The sequence below is a fragment of the Palaemon carinicauda genome, chromosome 20 (assembly GCF_036898095.1).
Source record: "Palaemon carinicauda isolate YSFRI2023 chromosome 20, ASM3689809v2, whole genome shotgun sequence".
Taxonomy (NCBI): Eukaryota; Metazoa; Arthropoda; class Malacostraca; order Decapoda; family Palaemonidae; genus Palaemon; species Palaemon carinicauda.
In genome coordinates, this window is record NC_090744.1 from 14,521,817 (window position 1) to 14,537,263 (window position 15,447).

Genomic DNA, 15,447 nt, shown 5'->3' on the forward strand with positions numbered 1-15,447 from the left:
ATATATATATATATATATATATATATATATATATATATATATATACTGTATATATATACAAATATATATATATATATATATATATATATATATATATATGTATGTATACATATATACTTATGATCAATATGTTGATTATACCTTATATAATATTTGCTTGCAATATAATTATGAAATATTTCAAATAATGGAAAAAATAACCGTCAAAATCAAATTTCACCTCGTCTTCCTGTCTCGGAAAAAATATGCGCCCATGACTGATAATGGAATATCCGACATTTATTAGCTAAGATATAAACATAAGACGGATAAAGGCTGGATATTAATAAACGATACCAATAAGTGAAACAATACATGTATATACATATAACCTAATGATTGTGTTGACCCTGATTAAAAGCAATTTATTAATATTCATAAATGATGAGATCCTGCGCAAAAACGAGGGGGGTAATTTGAAACCAGGGGGGTAGCATAAAACCGGTTTCAAATTACCCCGGGGGGTAGCTTGAAACCGGTATCAAGTTACCCCCCGGTAGTTTGAATCCGGTTTCAAATTACCGGGGGGTAAGATTTGGAGGGGGTAATTTGAAACCGGTTTTATGCTACCCCCCTGGTTTCAAATTACCCCCCTCGTTTTTGCGCAGGATCTCATCATTTATGAATATTAATAAATTGCTTTTAATAGTTACTGCGGGAGACGTACACAAAGCAGGAAAAGGCATGAAAAGAGGCACAGCACAGACAGACGAAGGCTTAACAATTAATTTAATTATTGAATAAGGATATTTCCTGAAAGTAAAACTGGCTGAAGTATTCACAGAATGTATGAAATAATGCTCTATTCCTACAGCTTAGAAAAGGTTTATCATCTTACTAATTCACAAATAGGGAGACACCTGAGACCTGACAAACTAGCGCTCATTAAAGTTACTCTCAGTATTATAATAAATATTTACAGAAGTTCATATTAGGCCGAATAGGAAGAAAGTTAAACTTCAGACAACCAGGAGAGCAGGCAGGCTAAAGAAGTAGGTATCCATCAACTGACCATATCCTTGTAATCAACTAGCTCATGGAAAAATCAACAAAGTATGACAAACTACTACTTATGTCTTATATAGACTACGAGAAAGTTTTTGATTCTTTGAAAATTTCAACAGTAATGAAAGCCCTCCAATGACAAGGAATAGATGAATCTTATGTTAGATCGCTTGAAAATATCTTTTGTGGAAGCACAGCAATGCTAAACTACACAAAGAGACCCCTTCTCTCCTAAATTATTCACAGCATACCTGGAAGAAGTTGTATATAATTTATTTCGGTTGAACTCGGTGAATTAGAATAAAATTATTTTCGTTTGTGGAAACGCCAATAAAAGTAAGGGGCGTGGTTAAGGTTAGTCGTGTTCGATATGTATTCATTCTGGTCTTCAAATTTTGTAGGGGAAAGTTTAAAGTGTATGGTTGTGGTAATAAGTACTTGATAAGGTTCTTATTGAGTATACCGGTTTAATGGTGATATGCCCCTGAGCATATATGACAAGGTGCTTGTAAAATGAAAACTTCAGAAGTTTTCAGACATTGTTGATGTTGAATATCACAGAATATTGATGTTGAATATTGCAGATTGTGTGGGAGTGACTTTCTGTAAAGCAAGAACGCAAATGCAAAAAATAAATATTGCTTTTGTTTCTGGTGTTTATTGTTCTTAAAAAGTGCAAGTACGAAAGAATAAGAATTCGATTGGGAAAATGTAGGAATTCAAATTATTGGAGAATGCCTTAACAACTTGAGTTTTGCAGATGATATACTTCTATTTATTGAATCATGGGAGGAATTGCAAAGATGATACAAGATTTGAATAGAGAAAGCAGAAATGTTGGACTTAAAGTCAATATGAGTAAAACTAAGATTTTTTTTTTTAATGAAAATACAGAGACAGCAAATAAGATTTGGGGAAGAACCTATAAAGATTGGTAATGAATGTAAACATGACATGTGGTTTGGCCTAGAAAACATGCTCGTTGCAAGTGCAGACGATGTTACTCTCTTTGCACCAATTCCATATCCTGAAAGAAGATCCGGGTTTCTGAATCATTAAATAGAGATTTTGCTAATATTAGTGCAGGGTGCTAATCATAGGAGGTGTAGTTGAACACTAACAAAACTCAAAGTATGATTGTAAGTAGGTCGAGGACAGTAGCTACTCAACATCTGGATCTCAGCATAGATAATGTTTTTTTTTTTTTTTAACTCTAAGACTTTTAAATTTTAGGGGTGATTTTTTATATCATATTTACGTCTGAGAAGTACGTTTGATCTATCTCTTGTTTAATTTCAAAAAAGAAAATTGCCTTATTGAGCAAGCCTTTAAAGAATTTGGTGGTCAATCAATTCTGAAAGTGTTTAAATTCTTTCACCCTTCCTTGTTTCTAATATAGTTCTCCTGTCTGTTCTTCAGCTGTTGAATCTTATCTTAATTTATTGGACAGGAGCTTATAGTCTATTGAATTTATTATTCCTGATATAGATATTAATCTCTGGCAACGCCGTTCAGTTAGTTTTTCAGGCATGTTGGACAAGATTTTTTTCTTTTATAATTCTGACCATCCTTTACATTCCCGGACAGTACCATCCTATTCGTAATACTAGGTATGTAAATAAATCTAACAGTCAGGCTTTCTCCATCATGCGGCTCAATACTACACAGTATTGTAGAACTTTTATACCAGCTGTAAACAAGTTGTGGAAAGATCTTCCTAAAAGTTCAAACTTGCAGTAGATGTTTGTTTGTTGACATAAGACTTTTTTATAGTTTTTCTATGAAACAACTACTTAATGTGGTTACTATTCTTGAAATTTTATTCTGATTGTTCATTACTTCTGTAATCTATTTATTTAGTTATTTGTTTTCCTCACTGGTCTATTTTTTCCTGTTGGAATCTTTGGGCTTTTAGCATCTATCTTTTTTTACTAGAGTTGCAGTTAAGTTAATGATAATAATTATCATCATCATCTCCTCCTACGCCTATTGACGCAAAGTGCAACAGTTACATTCCACCAGTCATCTCTATCGTGAGCTTTTAAATCAATACTTCTCCATTCATCATCTCCATCTCCTAATAATAATAATAATAATGATAATAATAATAATAATAATAATAATAATAATAATAATAATAATAATAATAATAATAATAATAAGTGTATCCAATGGATACAAGACAAAATTAAAAGAAGAATACGCATAGGGTGAAGACCTTTTGGCAAACAAAATGAGGTTATGAAATGTAAAATGTCATCCTCTCCAAAAAGAGAAGTCTTTAATTATTTTGTCGTAGCAGTATTGACTTATGCATCAGAAACTTGGAGCCTTAATAGAACTAGTCATAACTCAAACAGCTCTAAACAAAATAATGACGGGAACAACATTAAGAGACGAGAGCAAACTAAAGTAGTGGATATTCTAACAGGTAAGAAAAAGAAATGGACAAGGGCAGGACGTATAATGAGAATGACAGATAATAGTTGGACGAAAATAAGGACTGAATGGATTCCTGGAGATTGCAAACAAAGCAATGGAAGGAAGAGAAGACGATGGTTTGAAAAGCTAAGAAAATATGTGCGTATCAACAGCAATCACAAGACCATAAAAAGACTAGAGTGGAATGACATGTCTGAGGCCTTTGCCCTACAGTGGACTAGCTCTGGGTGGTGATGATGATGGTATTGTACCAACCGTGTGTCACATGATCGTACATAGTTCATTTTGTGCTTGTATCTTCGCTCTCCCCTCGCACTAAAAAGAACCTGAAAAATCATGTCTGCTTTTCTCCTCTGTAACAGTGTCGAATTTTCAACATGAAAATTCTTGTTGCTTTGAGATTTTATATATAAAGGAGAGAGTTCTACAATAAACTCACTCAGTTGCTTGTATCCTGCCTTTGAGTCACAACCTTCTCTCGGTCCGTCACATTGGTGACCCCGAAGTGACTCCCTCCTCCCCCCCCCCCCCCCCCCTGCCTCTCACCGTTACTATGACGCCGTCAACGCATACCTTCTGCAGCAGTACTTGCCGTCGCCATCCGCCCGTATAGCAACGCTTTTTAAGCTCTCTCAACAACCGTTGGGGGACCAAAGGGCTTCGCTGAACCTCGAGAAAATGACCAGTATCACTCGCCTGCAACCTGCCGCACACGGCTCTCCTCGTGAGGTGAACCTACTTCGTGCCCTTATGGACAGCCACTTCATGACCTTCAAAACCTCCATCAACGCCTCCACTCCTAACGAAGAGGACACCTATTCAACTTCAACCGAAGCTGACGTGAATGCCGTAGGCCACACATGCCTATGGATGCCGTAGGACATACACGCCTATGAATGCCGTAGGCCTATGAATGCCGTAGGACACACACGCCTATGAATGCCATAGGACACACTCGCTTATGAATGGCGTAGGCGTATGAATGCCGTAGGACACCCACGCCTATGAATGCCCAGACTGCGTATGTTAAGCCAGAGAAGCCAAATTATTATTATCAAATTTAAAGGAAGATGTGAATATGAGGGAATTGGCCTTGAACGAACAAGACGCGAAAATAGATGACTTGGAAAACAAATTGCAGACCTTAGGGAATACACAGCAAATCTCAACCGGACTACCGACCTCACTGAGACAGTTGACATTCTTGCCATGAACGTGGAATCAATCAAGACAACACTTCAAACATTGATGGACCCAAAACTGGAGAAATTGACATTTGCTGACAAAGTTAAGGAAGAACATTTTTTTGGTAAATAATCAACAAATACAACAACTAAAATTACTGAAAAAAAAAGCAATGTTGAACAGGCACTTAAAAACATTCCTATGCTTAAAACGAGGTCAACTACGAATGGAAATGTTGTTGTAAACTTTACAAATAAAATGATTAGAGAAGATGTGGCAAACAAAACTCAGATATTGGTGGCTGATACTGAAGCGAGAAAAATCGGAAAACTAAAACCAAAAAAAATTATATGCAATATGTACAATTATGAAGATGATGTAGCAAATGATTTGATTAAAAAAATCGCTGCATGGACCTAATCCAAAACATAGAATAGAAGATAAGTGTAGTTCTGAAGAAAAATGCTTCGGGTGGATTTGACCTGCTATGTACTGAAATGTGATCCTGAAGTTCGGAGGGCTATTCATGATAATGGGGAAAAAGTTTTGTTACGATGGGGTACTTATAACATATGTGATAGGTACAACATGATCACCTGCTACCACCGTCAGAGGTATTAACCTCTTTAAAAAGATTGCATGTCTAAGAATGATGATAAAGTCTGCGGGAAATGTTCAGGAAAGCATTCCACCAAGGAGTGTAATTCGCAGGTGTCAAAGTGGATAAACTGCACAAAGTTAAACAAAGCAAGTGATCACATAGTAAATTCTAGAGAATGCAAAGCTTATGACTTGGAATTGAAAAGACTAGCAGAAAATGCTGATCATGGTTACTAGGGATATCATAAACTGTAGCTATGTAAATATACAATCTGTAGGTAATAAGACTTTAAATTCATGAATTAATAAACAAGAAATATTTGGACATACTAGCAATATCTGAAACATGGTTGATTAACTTGGACAACGCAAAGATCACTGAAATGGCACCCCCACACGCACCTTCTTTCACATACCGAGAAAAGGTAGGTCTGTTGGGGGTGTCATTCTCTTTATTCATAAAAGTTACTCAAATCTCAAAATGTTGAAAAGAACTAGGTAAGAAGCTATGAATATATATATATATATATAAAAAACAGAAAAATATCCTTTGTTACAATCTACAAACTTCCCAGAACAAACACTGGTATTTTTTTGAAGAATTCAGTGCTCTCGTTGAGATGATTATCATGGAGAAAATTAATTAGTTATCTGTGGAGACTTAAATTTTCGGATGGATGACGAGTAAGTTATTAGAATCATATCAACTAGTGAATAATGTCAACTGTACAACTACTTTAACTGGGTATACGTTGAACTTAGTTTTAAGTGATACAATGAACATTGTATCTGGTATAAAAATTTAAGAGAATGTACAAACTTATGACGTTTAGTCTATCGTTAGAGAAACATGCATTAGTAAAGAAAATAAACTTCAGACATAAATCAAATTTTTATCCTACAGTATTTATTGAACAAGTTGCAAACAAAATAAATGATGCTATCAACATTCCTTGTGAACATGATGACCTACGTCTGTTGGGAACTAGGTATGTTAACTGTATTACGACCACTTATAATAATGTGAGTAAAAATTGATATGATACCATGTACCCACCGATGGAAAAGACTATAACTGTAAAAGACCAATCTCCTAGATTTGATGGAGAAACTTTGTTGAAAAAAAAATGGAAAGAAGACATAAAGAAAGTGGAATAGGTTGAAAACTGAAAGTACTTGGGTAGAATGCAAAACTGCTAGGTGTCAATATAAATACATAGCCTACTAAGAAGGAAAAGAAGTGAATACTATAAGAGAAAGATCCTCGAAGAAGCAACAGACATAAATAAGTTATATCGTCTCCTAAATGGTATAATGGGAAATGTAAAAGAAAAGAAGCTACCTTTTGGATACAGTGACCAGGAAGTAGCAAATAATTTTCTAGTATTCTTTAAAAACAAAATTGAAAATATAACCAGATCATTTGTAAATACTGAACATGAGATTAATGATATACCAGGAACACAGACAAAATTTATAAGATTTAACAACATAAGACAAGATGATATCACCGGGAATATCAAGATAGCAAAGAAAACAAAATGCGCGATCGATCCAATGCCAATATCTGTAGTAAATGGAGACAAAAACTTTTCTAGTCGAACCGAAATAATAATAAAAATAGCAAATGCCAGCATTGCTGAATTTAGGTTTCCCAATTCTGAGAAAAGGGCTATAGTTACACCGGTTCTGAAAAATGCACTGGACTACCAGGAATTAAGTTCACATAGATCTATTTCGAATCCATCCTTTGTTTCAAATGTGCTTGAATACGTAATTCTTGAACAACTAGTCAGTCACTTAGAAGTAATAGAGGATTTGCCTGACAACAAATTTCATTACAGAAAACTATACTCTTCGGAGACAGCCATCTGCTCTGTTGTAAATTATATGCTGGAGATGATGGATGAAAATAAATGTAGTATTTTAATGTTGGTCGATCTCAGTGCTGCTTTTGATACAGTTGTGCATGAACTGCTACTAAATGATCTGCGTTGCATCTGCATTGAAGATCAAGCTTTCGAATATCTAAAAGACTACTTGGTTAGTAGAAATTACTGTGCACAGATTGGAAACTATTATTCATCATATGAACCCTTAAACAGAGGGGTACCCCAGGGGAGTGTACTTGGCATAATATTATTCTGCATCTATACTATTGGTCTATCGAAAATACTTCAAAGTCATGGTGTAAAGTTCAAACTATTTGCGAATACCACACAATTTTATTTCTCCATAAATGATATAGATGACACTACTGAAACTCTAAACTAAACCTTGAAAGTGTTAGAGAATTGATGACATTTAAACAGCTAGAATTAAATGAGAACAAAACTGGATTCATATTGGTGGGTAAGAGAAATAGCGTGAGGAACTTGGGTGATATTCAAATGAAGATAAATAATGACTCAGTGCCGATATCTAGTAAAGTTCGAGATCTAGGTGCATTTCTTGACTGTAACCTGTCTCTCAATGCCCAAATAAATAATGTAATAAAAACTGCTGGTTATCAATTAAGAAATATTGCATTTATAAATAAAGTACATTGACGAAAATTCAGTAATGAAACTTGTGATAAATAGTGTTATTACCAGGATTGACTACTGCAACTCTATCTATTACAATTTACCAAAAGTTTAACTTAAGCAATTATAGAACATAATGAACAGAAGAGCATGTATGATAAAAGGTGTCCCACCTAGAGAAAGGATCACCCTTACACTAATTGATTTACACTGGCTTCCGATAAAAGTGAGAATTGAATTTAAAATATGTACAATAACTCACCAATTTATCAGAACCGGTCGTCTACAATACTTAAGAGAATTGCTTCACATTGCGCAGCAAACAAATAGTGTCGACACGGGAATAGTTACAGATGGCTTCAAATTATCAAAACCTATATATATATATATATATATATATATATATATATATATATATATATATATATATATATATATATATATATATATATATATATATATATATACACACACACACACATATATATATATATATATATATATATATATATATATATATGTTTACTGTATGCTCCAGAGCTTTCAGATATGCAGCCCCTAGACTATATAATATCCTACCACGAGACATCCGAATGATTGAAGAATAGTTACAGATGGCTTCAAATTATCAAAACCTATATATATATATATATATATATATATATATATATATATATATATATATATATATATATATATATCTATATATATATATATATATATATACATATATATATATATATATATATATATATATATATATATATATATATATATACACACACACACATATATATATATATATATATATATATATATATATATATATATATATATATATATATATATATGTTTACTGTATGCTCCAGAGCTTTCAGATATGCAGCCCCTAGACTATATAATATCCTACCACGAGACATCCGAATGATTGAAGACATTAAGGCTTTCAAGAGCAAACTGAAGACATTCTTTTTTCATCAGTCATACAACAGCGACGATTTAACAGTAAATGAACAATACGCGATATGAAACGTTAAATATTCTGAACGAACAAGGTAAAAAGACAGAGGAGATCCCGTAGAGAGTGGGGTTCCCTTGCTGTATGGGACTGAAAAAGCAGCTGTCAAAGTATGTAAAGTAAGTATGTAAAAATGTGATTCTGCAATATTGTTTTAAGCACTGTATTGTAACTTCTAAAAGTTACTGAATATATATTTCCTAAATAATGGAAAGGTAACAGTAACTTCCCAGTATATCCAGTAATGAATAGGTGAGATTAGCAGTTCACAGTCACAGTCACTGAGTCACTCACTGTAGTAGTGCCAGTTCCTGACTAACTAAAAATCTTCTATGTAGACTTAGGTGAATCTAATTCCCGTATGGCTGTCACCATGCTATTGACGCGAGCAGTAGCTGTAGAAATGACACATATAACTTTATATTGTTTATCAGGTTGCTTATTATATCTTGGTAAACACAGTCTTATAATATATCATCAAAATATATGGAGAGCACTATGTGAATACAATCAACTGACTTGTTGAATGACTAAACAGAAAAGAACAGTACAGAACTGAAGACATTCACAGTTATCAGCCTTATATATAGACAGGGGAACATACTAGAATCACACCAAAACATGTGGACCCTTCTACATGTAAACAAACGATACGTACTTTTTACAGTACGTATGTAGATCGTCCACAGAATCCCAAACCCTTGCAATGGATCTTATAATAAGTCTCTTAACAGTATCAAACGAAAAGCACCATATGGGGAAGTATCACTGAAAGTCTACCAAAAGACACTATGACTTTTGCAAAATGAGAGGGTCAAATGGCAACAACCCTGAGGAAAACATTTCAAGCTCAGTGCAATATTTTACCATCATGCGTCAAGAGTTTGTTGGTGAGTATGTTAAAAATGCTCCTTTAAATTACCTGATCAGGGACACTGATATGGTAAGAAGGTAAATGACTATTGGTGGCTAGTGATCGCTAAAACAGTAAACATAACATTGAAATAGCCTGTGCTGAATGTTCAAGTTTTCTACAATAAGATATTCATGGGTAGGCCTCGGGAGGTCCGAATCTGAGTGGTTTTAAAAAGGCTTTAACAACAGGATGCCCAGCTTTAGCAATGTGCCTGCATGCCCAAAGGGATTCATTTTGACTCGAACGTGATTTTTTGGTTATTTCATGTAATAATTAGTTTTCTATAATTTTTTTTATTGTTATAACCAGTTTTGCATACAAACAATGTAATATTGTGTTTAATGTTCCTTCGTTAGAAATGCTTATAATCAAATTTAGTTACCTACATGGATGCCCACAGAGAGTCAGTTTGACTCCTATTTTTTCTCAACCTTAATTTAGTAAATAAAAGTTTATATATTGATTCTCATATTCATTATTACATAAAAAAAGGAGTAATTTTATTCATTATTAGGCCGCATATTATTGGTTTTAGGAAAAAAAATGATAAACGTTTGATTGAGCTAATAGATTTTTTTATTTTCACTATATTTTTTGGAATACCCTTTGTATTCCAATGTATACAGGAATGAAGAAACTGAAAAAATCTAGAAAATAAAGATGTAGATATCCTATTAATCATATAATAGGTAGCTACATGAATATACATTTGAATCTATTCCAGATCACATTTTTTACACAAGCGTTCAACTTTTGAGGTGCAGGTCGCACATAAAGATTTTTCCCATCCCGTACACTTCCTACTGTTTGGTTTTTCTTGCAATGAGCCTTCACTTGGGAGTACTTCTTTAGGCCTCTGCTTTGATCTTTGTTTTCTCCATTTCCTTGATTCTCTCTTGGATCCAATTTCTTCCTTGACTGTATAGTTATATTTGCAAATTCTTCGGATAGGTGTTCTAGGAATTCTTTCTTGGTAATTTTTCTTTTGTCACTTCCTTGTAGATAACCCGTGCATTTATAGCTGCCAGGTCTAAGGTATTTTGGAAGGAATAAATAAGCCATTGCCTTGTGCATATCCTCACTGAATACTTTCGAGCCATTTGGTCCAAAATGTCCACTCCATATTTTGTTTCGTTGTAAAATTTGATTGTTTCCGGTGTTTTCTTAGCATTTTATAGGTAGTAGGTTGGCCAGGGCACCAGCCGCCCGTTGAGATACTACCACTAGAGAGGTATTGGATCCTTTGACTGGCCAGACAGTAATGCATTGGATCCCTCTCTCTGGTCACGGCTTATTTTTTCTTTGCCTACACTTACACAGAATAGTTTGGCCTATTCTTTACATATTCTCGTCTTTCCTCATACACCTGACAACAATGAGATACTTAACACTTCTTCACCCAAGGGGTTAATTACTGTACTGCAATTTGTTCAGTGTACTTTCCTCTTGGTAAGGGTAGAAGAGACTCTTTAGCTGTGGTAAGCAGCTCTTCTAGGAGAAGGACACTCCAATATTAAACCACTGTTCTCTAGTCTTGGGTAGTGCCATAGCCTCTGTACCATGGTCTTCCACTGTCTTGGGTTGGAGTTCTCTTGCTTGAGGGTACACTCAGGCACACTATTCTATCTTATTTTTTTTTTCTTCCTCTTGTTTTTTTTGAAATGGTGTGTTGGGCAGGCTTAATAGAAGGGCCATGGATGCCTGGTGGTTTATCAAGAGGTTGTCTTTTCCTTTTTCTGATTCTTTTTCTTCTCAAAACCATCCTTACTGTCCTCCCTTCAGTTGAAGTGGCTATCCTGGAGGGTATTTAGCCTTGCATGGTGTATCGGCTCCTCCATGTTGACCAGTTTTTCCGACTTTTTACTATAGTCTATGGGTATCATCAATCACTTTGTTTATAATTCTGTACGTATTGTTTTTGTTATAATTCTTGTTAATCTAGTTTTTAAGTATGATGTCTCTTTTTTATTTCTATTAATTCTTATGCTGTCTGGAGACATTGAGCGAAATCCGGGACCAGTACGTCCTAGATTTCGTCAATGTCGTCTTCTGTATTGCAATATTCGTGGTCTTCATGCAAATATCCAAGACCTTACAGTTGCGTCCAGACAGTATGATATTCTTTTGTGCTCAGAAACTTTGGTTTCTAATATGAGGCACTCATCTGAGCTCCTTATAACTGGTTTTAAGAAGCCAATAATGTTGAAACGTGATGCCATCCCTAGGGCCAGGGGAATGGCGGTGTATATTAGGACAGAGTACCCTGCTTCTCATAAGTCCTGCTATCAATGTGGATGTCATGAGATTCAGGTAATAAAAGTTTGTGGCAGGCATAACAACTTTTATTTATGTTCGATCTACCGGAATCCAGACATGGATGATTCTATCTTCGATTGTCTTCTTACCATTATGGCTAAGATACAAGAAGATGATAGAAAGGCTTCTTTTGTCTTTGTTGGTGATTTTAATGCTCACCATAGGGAGTGGTTAAGTTCTATCTCTCCTACTGATCGCCATGGCTTACGAGCTTTAGACTTTGCCTCTGAATCAGGCTGTGAGCAAATCATAAATGAAGCTACTCACAGGTCTGGTAATTGCTTGGACCTTGTATACACTGACTCCCCTGGCGTTATAACTGGTAAGGTTGGTTCTCCAGTCGGGACATCTGATCATGCCTTGATTTCATTATTAGTGAAGACTGAGCAGCCTGTCCCTGATATATCATATTCTTGTAAAATTTATATGAAATCCCAAGCAGACTGGAATGGGATTTTACATGATCTTTTGTGCTTGAATTGGTCACAATTATATAATAGTGTAGATCCTGTTGTCCCTTTGAATGAGAATCTAGTCAACATAATTGATAGGCGTATCCCTTCTCGTGTGCTAAGGTACCGAGTGAAGGACAAACCGTGGTTCAATGATGATTGTAGACGTGCTTATTTGGAGAAGCAGGAGGCCTATCAACTTTGGAAGGGTAACAGATCAGATTTGACCTGGAACAACTATACTCAGCTTCGAGCTTTTGCTCAGAGAGTTTATGCCTCAACTGAAAAGGAGTACAATTTAACCATAAAAGAAACACTTTCTGGTACAACTCAGGAACATAAATGGTGGTCTACCCTTAAATCTGCACTCTTTGGTGTAGATGCAACAGTTCCTCCTTTACTTAAACCAGATGGCTCAGTCACTCACTGTCCAAAGGAAAAGGCAACCCTTTTGGCTGATGTTTTTGACAGTAAACAGAGTAATGAAAAACTTGAACTTCCTCATTCCTGTTTTCCTGAGGCTAAACTAACTAGTTTAGCTTTTCGATCTCGTGAGATTAAAGCTCTGTTGATGGACCTTGATGCTTATGGAGGTGTAGACCCAAATGGTATTTTTCCTTTGTTTTTTATAAAGACAGCAGATTTCTTAGCTCCAAAGTTATCTGTTATTTTGCGGAAGTTAGCAAGAAGAGGAGCTTTTAGCACTAGTTGGAGAATTGGTAATGTTACTCCTCTATGTAAATGTGTTTGTGGTAGCTCAAGTCCCACTGATTACCGCCCAATTTCCATAACTCCCATATTATCTAAAGTTTTTGAACGTCTTCTGGCAAAACGTCTTAATAGGTTTGCTGAAGGTAATCATCTACTCCCTAGTTTGCAATTTGGTTTTCGTAAAGGCCTTGGAGCATGTGATGCCCTTCTTACAATCTCCAATGCTGTACAGAAATCCCTTGATTGTGGTCGGGAAGTTCGTATGATTGGCCTTGATTTTAGTGCTGCCTTTGACCGTGTTAATCATGAGGCCCTTGTTTTCAAACTGAAACAGTTGGGAGTGGGTGGGTCGTTTCTTAGCATTATTACTGATTTTTTAAGTAATAGATCTCAAAGAGTTGTTGTTGATGGGCACCATAGTGATTATAGGAATGTGATATCCGGTGTTCCACAGGGTAGTGTTCTTGGCCCATTACTTTTCATACTATATACACATGACATGTGGTTTGGCCTAGAAAACAAGCTTGTTGCATATGCAGATGATGCTACTCTCTTTGCATCAATTCCATCCCCTGAATGTAGATCTAGGGTTGGTGAATCCCTTAATAGAGATTTAGCTAGAATTAGTGCATGGTGCAAATTATGGGGTATGAAGTTGAATCCTAACAAAACTCAAAGTATGATTGTAAGTAGGTCAAGGACGGTGGTTCCTCAACATCCGGATCTCAGTATTGATAATGTTTCTTTAAATATGTATGACTCTTTCAAAATTTTAGGTGTGATTCTCGACAGTAAATTTACTTTTGAGAAACATATAAGGTCTGTGTCTTCTTCAATTTCACAAAAAATAGGCTTATTGAGAAAGTCTTTCAAGATTTTCGGTGATCAATCTATTCTGAAGAAGTGTTTTAATTCTTTCATTCTACCTTGTTTTGAGTATTGTTCTCCTGTCTGGTCTTCAGCTGCTGATTCTCATCTTAATTTGTTGGACAGAAACTTACGGTCTATTAAATTTCTTATTCCTGATCTAGATATTAATCTTTGGCACCGTCGTTCAATTAGTTCATTATGCATGTTGCATAAGATTTTTCTCAACTCTGACCATCCTTTACATTCAGATCTCCCTGGACAATTCTATCCTGTTCGTAATACTAGGCAGGCAGTTAATTCTAATAGCCAGGCCTTCTCCATCACGAGGCTCAATACTACGCAGTACTCTAGAAGTTTTATTCCAGCTGTGACCAAGTTGTGGAATGATCTTCCTAATCGGGTGGTTGAATCAGTAGAACTTCAAAAGTTCAAAGTTGGAGCAAATGCTTTTTTGTTGACCAGGCGGACATAGTCTTTTTATAGTTTATTTATGACATATTTGTTTTTGATGTTGTTGATAGTTTATTATATGACATGTCTGTTTTGACGTTGTTTCTTATTTTAGAATGATTTATTGTTAATTTGTTCTCTTCATTTATTTATTTCCTTATTTCCTTTCCTCACTGGGCTATTTTTCCCTGTTGGAGCCCCTGGGCTTATAGCATCTTGCTTTTCCAACTAGGGTTGTAGCTTGGATAGTAATAATAATAATAATAATTATTTTCTAAAGAAATATTTTGATGGAGAGTGCTATGAACTGCAAATTTTTTTAGAGTTTTCCCTGATACATATATATATATACACACACACACACATATATATATATATATATATATACATATATATATATATATACATACATATATATATATATATATATAAATATATATATACAAAGATACATACATATATATATATATATATATGTGTGTGTGTGTGTGTATATATATACATATATATATATATATATATGTATCTTTGTATACATATATATATATATATATATAACGTATTCGACATAGGAAAAATCTATTTTTGGGTGAGCCATGTCGTCCTGATGGAAGTTTCTAAAAGGCAGCTTTTTACTTGAGGTATTTCTGCTAGTGATATGCCACAGAATTTTACCTGTAGAGGTATCACGGAGTTCTCACCTCCGGAGCGAATATCAATACGACTGGGAACAAGACATTAATGGATATCTGCTTTAAAGGATGAAAAGGGATACATTATCAACTAAAGAAAAGGATTGATAAAAATTACAGAGTATTTCTATAGAATGATATGCAATATTGATAAAAAAATAAATTTGCCAATTGACATAATTAAACACATGAGCCGGTACCAATAGTTACTGCGGGAGACGTACAC